Source organism: Plecotus auritus (genome assembly GCF_963455305.1).
Source record: "Plecotus auritus genome assembly, chromosome: 7".
In the NCBI taxonomy this organism is placed as follows: Eukaryota; Metazoa; Chordata; class Mammalia; order Chiroptera; family Vespertilionidae; genus Plecotus; species Plecotus auritus.
The window spans coordinates 114,870,234-114,877,800 of NC_137774.1; the positions used below are offsets into that span (position 1 = coordinate 114,870,234).

At 37.8% G+C, this 7,567-nt stretch overlaps 1 pseudogene across 1 annotated transcript; it reads right to left on the reverse strand.

The window, feature by feature from the left end:
• Nucleotides 1–6,312: 6,312 nt before the first annotated feature.
• LOC308252749 (serpin B6-like) lies at nt 6,313–7,219 on the reverse strand (annotated as a pseudogene). Its single transcript has one exon. The product of its transcript is annotated as a serpin B6-like (transcript).
• Between the last annotated feature and the right edge of the window lie 348 nt (nt 7,220–7,567).

Sequence of the window (7,567 nt, forward strand, 5' to 3'; positions counted from 1 at the left end):
TTTTGTAAGGGAAAAAGAAAGAGCTTTTCCTCTTAGGGTGAAATAAAATTATAATGGGAGGAAGCCCTCATGATGAATTAACTTTTTGGTGGATTATCTTTAAAAAAATATAACCATACTTGTTTTCCTTTGTGAAAGGAAGGATACAAATGAAAAGGAAAGCAAAACGTCCTAGAAGTAAAAAATTATAAACATTAATGAGAATTTAAATAAGATGTGATTTCAAAGTATTAGTTGGATTTAGTGACAATAAAAAATCTTTATATTATTATTTTAAGCTTTCAAGGGAATATTCTAATGTGATATAATTTTCATGGACAATTCATTTTGCAATACCTTACCTAATATATGCATATCTTGGATTCAGACAGTTTAAGTTATTGCAGTAACAGTATCTGAGAATTCTTTCTGTAAAGAGACTCATATGCTTTTGTTTAACCAAGAGTTTCCCAACACATTTGACCATAAAACTGTATCTGTGTGTGTATGTGTGTAAATACTTATTGAAATTCTACAGTGATGTTGTCCCAATGATTAAATTCTGGGAAATATTGATCTAGGAGGCTATCATTTCACTAAGGAGAGCCAAAATTCAAACATATGCTGGGAATTGTAATTACTTTTACCCACCCAGGCACAATGTCTGTGGATAGAGCCTTTCAACTTAAACTAGTGTCAGGTCATCTAAGAAAAATGAGGTTCAAAATGTAAGTCCAGTTAAAGCTGAATTTTCTGCTTAAGAGAACACAGTAAATTGACATCTGACAATTTAAACATCTAACTATATTATGGAATCCTATATAATAAAAGGCTAATATGCAAATCAACCGAACGGCAGAACAACCAGTTGCTATGATGCGCACTGACCACCAGGGGGCAGACGCTGAATGCAGGAGCTGCCCCCTGGTGGTCAGTGTGCTCCCCCCACAGGGGGAGTGCTGCTCAGCCAGAAGCCCTTAGACGGGCTCACGACTGGTGAGCGCAGCAGCAGTGGTGGAGCCTCTCCCACCTCTGTGACAGCGCTAAAGATGTCCAGCTGATGGCTTAGGCCAGTGGTGGGCAAACCGCGGCTCACAAGCCACATGCAGTTTGCCGCTCTGTTGACTAATGAGTTTGCCCACCACTGCAGTAGACTAAATGTTACCGTGTAGTTGGAAGCTGTGAGGATTAGGCAACTGTGGCATATTGTGTGCAAAGAGGTAAAGGGTAGTATATGACAGTGGTCGGCAAACTCATTAGTCAACAGAGTGGCAAACTGCTGCTCGCAAGCTGCATGTGGCTCGCGAGCTGTGGTTTGCTGACCACTGGCTTAGGCCCACCGAGGGCTCTCAGACTGTGAGAGGGCGTGGCCGGGCTGAGGGACCCCTCCGCCCCAAATGCACAAATTTCGTGCACCGGGCCCCTCGTATAGTACATAAATACCCAAGTGAACCTTAGACTTTCAAAACAAAGAGCATTTACCTTACTTCTGACCAAAGATAAATGTATAATGTCTCTTGATAATATGTGTAGAATCATGTTGTAATCTGGTTTCTAAGCTTCTAGCCTTTTTTTTTAATCCTCACCTGAGGATATTTTTTTTGTTGATTTTTAGACAGAGTGAAAGAGAGGGAGCAGAAGCGGGGAGAGAGAGAGAAACATCTATGTGAGAGAAATACATTGATTGGTTGCCTCCTGCATGAGCTCCTACCAGGGCCAGGGATTGAACCTGCAACTGAAGTACGTGCCTTTGAACCGTAATTGAACCTGAGACCCTTTGATCCTTGGGCCAATGCTCTAACCACTGAGCAATCTGGCCAGGGCAGAAGCTTCTAGCCTCTTGAATGCAAGATCATTGAAATCATCAGCTTATACTTTGTTTCCTTCTTTATCCCTGGGCACTGAGACTGAAGTCATTGGTTCTTGAATGGTCTACTAAACACAACACACATCTATTAATGTAGATCTTTTTTTTTTTTACCTTACTTTTGAAAATTGCTTTTCTTTTGAGACCAAAATGAGATCTGAAATAAAGCAAGAGCAAGACACAATTTTATAGATCAGTGATGTCTATCACTCGGAAATGCAAATCCCTTTGCATTTCCTTAGAACAAAAATAATCAAACTTTTTCTTTAGATCATCCATTGGAAAATTCTCATAATGATATCCTCCATTCAGGGATGGAAATGATGGGATAATATCCACTTATTATAATAAAAACTTTCAACAAGATAGCATTCACAAAACTTAATGGCTCAAGCAAAGATTAAACGTATAATTTCAGCAAGCACCTACATGGCCTAAGAAGAACAAGTATATACAAATTGCCTAATATAACTATCCCATGTACAATGCAGACAACAAAGGAAAGATTGGGCCTTCAATACCTATAAAACGTGCACAATAGCACAATATAATGAAATAAAATAAAATGTTATGAAAATAAACATTACAAATGGTAAGTTTTGTAATAGTGTTGCCATTTCAAGTGACCTATTAGGATTATACACATACACATAAAATGTACATACATTTTACTATGAAATTTTTAAGTGAATGACAAAAATTTCACATTATAAAACTTTTAAATGGGTGTAGTGAATCTTCCATGGCTAGTAGGTTCGTATTGAATTAGATGGCCTTTTACCTTACGTATTATAAATGTCTCAAACTTAAAGTATTATTTCAATTTGACACTTTTTAAGAAGTGCTCCTCCATGCTATATTCTTAGCTACTTAGGAGAAATATAACTATCATCAAACTTAAGCTAAATATGTAATAATCAACTACAGGTAAGCATTTAGGAATGTTACAAGTCTTTTAGTATTCACTATTTTGTGACAGCCTTCAAGTTAAATAATTTTAAGAGCAAAACTGTACCACATTTTACACAATAATATCCATCAACCATGCTCCTACTCACTATGCAGTTCAACTATATTTCACTATATAAATTAATATTCACATCTTTGGTATCATAATATCTATCAATTTGAATTAAGTTAGAGATGAAAAAATAGGGATATTTTGTGCTTCAACTTCTAAGTTTAGTACTTCTCAATGCCATTCTCACTGAGAGCTAACTTCATATTTCAATCAATTTTTGTGTCCCTTTTCCTTTATCCATATCATTTAGAAGTTTATATTTGGTCAATATTAAACAAAATACAATAAAAGTATTAGTCTGAAGTAATGTTAGGGAATATATTATATAAACATTTTCATGTTAAGTTCACTTTGACAACTTTCAAACCATAAGATATTAGTGTTTACTGAGGAAATTAACAGAAAAAAAAATGGTCTGTTTATATTCTGACATGAATAAAAATACAGCATTTGTGATTTGATATGAAGAGCTATAAAACAGAACTACCATTGCTTGCTAATAAAATCAATAACTATGCATCATAAAATGGATTAACATTCCCAGAGATCTATATGAATATCCATATATGAGATAAGATATCATTAAAATTGAGATATTTTTCTCCAAAATTGCCCCAATACTTTGTTACTCTGAGTGAAGAAACAATTTTTGTAAGTATCAGTCTTCTGATAATGTAGTAATATCAATATTACAATTTTCCTCTCAGGTACTCAAAATAAACAAATCCTATTGTGTTATCAACACCTGGAGAGAGGAGAGAATGTTGTTTGAACACAAACTCCGTGTTAAAGATTTATGTCTAAAAATACAAAAAACAAACTGATACAAAATACACAAGTTTGCTGATAAAGTGTTTGTTCCCTGCCATCACTCTTCGATGGAGTAATTGATTTGAGGAACCTGATTTGCCTCAGGTGCTGAGTAAATGATTAAGCACAGACAACTATTTTTATTTCCATGGTTCACATTTAAAATCACATGCCCACCTGGTCTGGTCAAAAGTGCTCAACCAGCTCGGCCTGCATGGCTCAGTGGTTGAGCATCAACTTATGAACCAGGAGGTCATGGTTTGATTCACGGTCAGAGCATATAATAAAAGGGTAATATGCAAATTGACCCTAATGGCAGAACCACCAGAACGACCGCTGGACCAGTCACTATGAGGTGCACTGACCATCTCTTGGTCCCTTTCCCCAGCCAGCAGGCTCCAATTGAATGATGGCCACCTGCGGCAGGGGCGGGGCTGGCGAGCGGGTGGGAACAGCTGACCTCTCAGTCCCTTCCCCCGGCCATCAGGCACCAATCACCCAATGACGAATGGGGAACTGGGGGTGGGTGGCATTGGGGGCGTGGAGCCAGCTGCCGGTAGCTGGGGAAGATGGCCCTGATTGTAGGCCAGGCCTAGGGACTGTACCCATGGATGAATTTCATGCACCAGGCCTCTAGGATATAGGTGTGTGTGTGCGTGCGTGTGTGTGTGTGTGTACTCAACCAGTACCCTCTACTCTTTCCTATAAAATATCATATCCCAGTTTAGTTATTTTGAAACATATCGCAAGTGTTTTAAAAGTCTTAATCATTAAGACTTATCTGGAAAATAATTAAGAAAACTGTCCCAGTGATATTTTCTTTTTTTTTTTTAACCATTCCTCAGATCATGCAGATTGAGCACATGAATACAGAATCACAGGCTAGAATTTACTTTGAGGAGTCATTGGTTTCATCTACTATTCTACATTTAAACTACTATAAACAGACAAGGCACCTCACAATTCTTTTTTAAAATAAATCTGGATCGCAGTAGGAAACAATAGAAATACAAAATTAGTCATATCAGGGAAAGGAGTAAAAAAAATTCAACTCCTGAGCAAAATAGGGCATTGTTAAAAGGCTCAACTTTTCATTATCAAAACATAGTGACCATTTTATATTTCAGGTTCAAGTGTAACATACAATTTATATATCCTTTCCAGATACTTAAAGCTAGAACTCTCAGTTATATCTATAAGGTTTGAAGAGAAGTCTAGCATTTATACTCTAATGTTTATGAGTGAATAAAAATGAAAGCAGTTTTCATCAATATTACTTTTACTTTGAATTACTTCAACAGCATCTTACAATTTTACAACTTAACTGACTGAGAGATAAAACATGACGCAGTCTGCAGCACATTGACATCCTTTCCTTTTCAAGCACAACTCTGCTTTGCTACGAAATTTTCTTGCCTGTTTTATTTTGCTTTTGCTTCTGCATTTTTACAAAAATAAGATGCATATATTTCAGAAGGAAGGGTGTATCTAACTGTATAAAGACTTTCATTTGTATTCAGTTTAGGTGCAACGTATGCTCGATTAATTTATATGGCCAAACTGAGGATTGCATATTCAGCTTAATTTAGATCTCGATATTTAAAAGATTGAGATTGAATAGTGTGCCTTTTCCTTTGTGTGTCCTGAGTTTGTTCCACCTTTCTACAATGAAAGAATCTCATTTTGCCCTTTATTTCAACCTAGAGGGTAGTAAGTCACTCCCTTAGGTGTAATAACCCAGGCACTAACTGTGATTCAGTTAGCAAGATGGTGATAATGGTAACAATATCTCAGAGTCTTTTTCTCCAGAGACTCTCAAAGACACCACCAGTACTCACTCTCCCACATTATGAGTTTCACGAACTGTACCTGAAGGTTTAAATGCAGCCCTAAGCTGAAAAGTATTTTTTTAAGTGGCACCTTGTTATTATTATAGCATACATCTGTTCCCTCTGTGCCTTTGGAGTTGTCGTGGCTTATGACAACAACAAGTTTTTACAACTGTCAGCAAGTGCCAGCACAACTGGGGAAGGGCAAGTAAGAATGGCTTGTACTGCATGTATCAACGATATTACTCCCCATAGTCCTTTGCGAGGGATCGTTATGGAATAAATATATACTTAGTAGAGTCAAATGGTGCCAGGAAAAATTACCAGGGTCATGTGAGCAGGGAGAGAGCTGCATGCTGTCAAGCTGTTTTATTTTATAAGAATAATCTGGCATGTCACTTTTGCTCAAAGCAATATGTCTCATTAGTGTCCAGGCATTTCTGATTTTTTTTATTTACTGGATATATTTGTGTACCAGTTAACAGTGACTAGCATCTCTCTAATACTTCCTCTCTCATTCATTTGCTCCATGGGGTGAAATGAAGAGGCACAACAAAAACTGAAGGAAGAGACTATGAGTTTTTGAACAGCTCATCTTTGATCAAAAATTGTTTTTAATAATGATGGAATGAATGAAAATGTGACGGAAGACAAAAAGAAGAGGTTAAGATGAAGTATTGGGAGGGTGTAAAACATTTCTCCTTTTTTCTTCTTCAAAACTTGGCTCTTTATTTATGGATTGTCACCAAAGATTACCTTGGATTTCAGGCACATTGTGAAGTAAGTGTCAGAGGAAGAGTGGGTCTTTAGGAGACAGGAGAAGGGCTGCATGCAATACTGACCATTCCCTTAAGGGAGGGAGAATCGGCCACAGAACAGAATGCCATTGGTTTTGCTGTGCTGAATAAAGAAAAGGAAGTGGTGGTCAGAAAGAACCTGGAGGTGATTCTTGCACATTGAAGCACCATGATGGCCCAGGTGGCGGCTGCAGCCTCGGTGCCTTCCTCATTGACCTCCACAAAGGAGGTGTGCATGACCTTGGACAGAAACAGTTCTCTCCCAGACAACATTCCAGGAAAGTCTGCCATGATCTGCTCAAAGGCATCATTCATGCCCAGAGAGCCAAGGACATCCTCCATGTCGTTAAACATCATTTGCACAGGTTTCTCCTCATTCTTACTGGCTTTAAATGGTCTTTCCTTGGCTTTCTGTGTGTTAAACTGATTATCCCAGTTTCCTTTGAAGTAGATGGCATTCATGAGAACCAGACAAGTAACCTGATTACTAGTAACTAAATTTGGAGACAGCAACTTTGTAATTTTACCCTCTGTTTTGTTAGTTACACATCAGGTGTTGGTGTGTCTTCTAGCCTCCTCTGTAGCACTGAAGAAGTCAAGCTCTTCCACCACTGCTTGGTAGAATTTGTGGCACGAATCTCTGAAAGATGAGTTGCAATCGTAAGCATCATAAGAATCATAAGACTTTTCTCCAAAGAGCCTGTTGGCAGTTATAAGCTAGTGCTATGTGCCAGTCCTATTGACTTTAGTGACAGGCGATTAGAAACCCTGATGGGCATATTCACCTGTGCCACCGCTTTTACTTAAAGTGCCTGGGCTGTCTGGGCTGAGGTGTTTCCTTTTGCCCCATGAAGACCATGACCAGGGCAGAGGAGATGCTCATAGGTGAGAAAAAAGGTAAAGGCAAAAGTGCCATTTGCTCCCAAGAAAGTATCCATGATGGTAAGTCCCAGAGTCTTGGCGATGCAGCAGAGTAAGAGGAGCAATGGCAGCGAATACATTTCTAATACCAGAGATTTTTGTAGTCTTTGAAAATAATAATCAAAGATGTATTTGACGGTATTAAAGTTGCTAGGGTAGCATATCAAATTGAACTATAATTAGAACATTTTTATCATTACACTATTTTGACTGTCATTATAGACTTTTTTAAAGGTCAGCAATAAAAATATTTTTAAAATAATGTTTCTTTAATAAAGTATTTGAGCTGCATACCTTGCATATATGTATATGGTCGGTCAGGCACTGGTAATCAACATGTAAA